We start from the raw sequence: 1905 nt of genomic DNA, 5'->3' as shown, positions 1-1905 counted from the left end.
TAATTGTTGAAAACAGCGGAGTAGAATTTAAGGTTTCTTTGATGAATAGAAAGTTCATAGTCCCCCCACCCAAAAAAATTATACTGACTCCAAGCTTTTGAATGGAATAGTGTATAATGTTACAAAAGCTTTTTATTTCAGATAAATGCTGATTTTTGTATCTTTGTATTTGAATCCTGAAAAAAATGTACTCAACTTTTAAATATTGATAATCAGCAAATCAGCATATTAGAATGATTTCTGAAGGATCATGTAGGGCTGTGACGGTGGCCGTGACAACTGCGTCGTTGTCTACTGCCACCGGCGGTAGTGCACGTGACGTCACGCACTCTATAACAAGCATAATACGAAGTTTTGTATTCAAGTGTAATAACGGTAGCGGAACAGTGAACCGTGTCTACACTGGACACCACCGCGAGTCTGTCTAGTGTCTACACAGGACATTTGAACTCTGTGTCAGTACCTCATAAATAGAACGAGGCAGTTTACTGTCTGGGATTTGTCATGTCATGTGTCGTGCCGCATCCAAAATATATTACATGCATGCACAGTTTTAAGGCAGCTTTAATCGCCTTTTTGATAACTTCCATGATTTAACTGACCATGACATTGCATGCACGTAGTTTATTTCGCGCTTTGATATGAAAGGATACAGGCTAGCGCGCACCGGCGCCTTTGTGCGTGCAATTGAAGAGCACATGCTGCAAGCACAGTACCGTTTCCGCACTCTCTTGACTCGCGCCTGGCGCTGAAGTGAAGAGGAGCGCGCATCTGAAACGTCTCCCGTTTTCAGTCGTTCTGCGACTGAATAAATGCACTTCTTGTCAAGAGAAAAAGTGACAGAAGCAGCAGTTGTGAGTGGAGTGGCCAACCCTAGCCCTGCCCCTGCGTTAATTGCGTTAAATATTTTTTACATTTTGAAATGTTTTCAAATAAAAAGCAGTTCTTTTAAATAGTAAAAATATTTAACTGGATCAAACAAATGCAGGCTTGATGAGCAGAAGAGAATTCTTTAAAAAAAACATTAAAAATCTTACTGTTCAAAAACTTTTGACTGGTAGTGTAAGTATAAGAAATGTATTCATCATAACGTGTAGACAGCTTCACTGATTATAACAGGAGTGTTTTTAAAGTGCATATACTTGCGCTAGACTGAAGTCAGTGTTTGGTAATGAAAATGTTCTTTCCTCGTATTCTGTAGCTGCTTTTTGAATAACTGGGGAAATGTAAGCCTTATGATTAGCAACTTGCAGTGTTTCTATTAAATTGTTTTCATGTTAGATACAAATTCAGTCATATTAAAAACATTAGGCTGCTTTTAGCCTTACACTGGAGTTGGTTCACTTTCCGGCAATGAAACTAAGTAAATGAATGAATTAGAACAATAATATCATGAATCAGCGATCTCACAGGCTAACAATAGGCGATATGACAATTGAGCATATCGCCCAACACTAGTCCCACTTCCCATTTGTGGGAAATTTGATGACCAGATCAGCAAGACAGAATACAAAGCCGACATAAAGTAGGCCGAGGCTTTTTAGGTCAGGAAAAATCTGCAATCTGACCCAGTTAGTTTGCTGGCTTTTGATAGGTGCAATACTTTTTGTTTTCTGCCAACTGGCAACCCGGGGTGTTGAAATATTATTGGTTAAACTGGCAGTGGGCGGAGTCACACAGACCAAAACAAAAAGGGACATTCCGAGACGGAACACACATTTCAAAGTAGAGTAACTGATTGTAGCCTTGTTTTGTGTGATCTTACCGTGCTTCCTAAATATCTGCAAACGTATGGTATTTTTATGCTTTAGTACAGTCAAAAAAATACATACAGCACCTTTTAAAGGGGTCATCGGATGCAAAATTCACTTTTACATGTTGTTTGAACATAAATGTGTGTTGGCA

At 39.1% G+C, this 1905-nt stretch overlaps 1 protein-coding gene across 4 annotated transcripts in view; it reads left to right on the top strand.

Annotated features, from left to right (window-relative positions):
• Positions 1-1905, top strand: part of elavl2 (ELAV like neuron-specific RNA binding protein 2) — a 34285-nt gene that overhangs the window by 5237 nt on the left and 27143 nt on the right. The gene's annotated exons all lie outside the window — the stretch shown is intronic.

This window comes from Sinocyclocheilus rhinocerous, unplaced genomic scaffold, assembly GCF_001515625.1.
Source record: "Sinocyclocheilus rhinocerous isolate Xijiao unplaced genomic scaffold, SAMN03320098_v1.1 scaffold909, whole genome shotgun sequence".
Classification (NCBI taxonomy): Eukaryota; Metazoa; Chordata; class Actinopteri; order Cypriniformes; family Cyprinidae; genus Sinocyclocheilus; species Sinocyclocheilus rhinocerous.
Note: the sequence above shows the minus strand (reverse complement) of the source record. Positions and strands in the feature narration are given on the sequence as shown.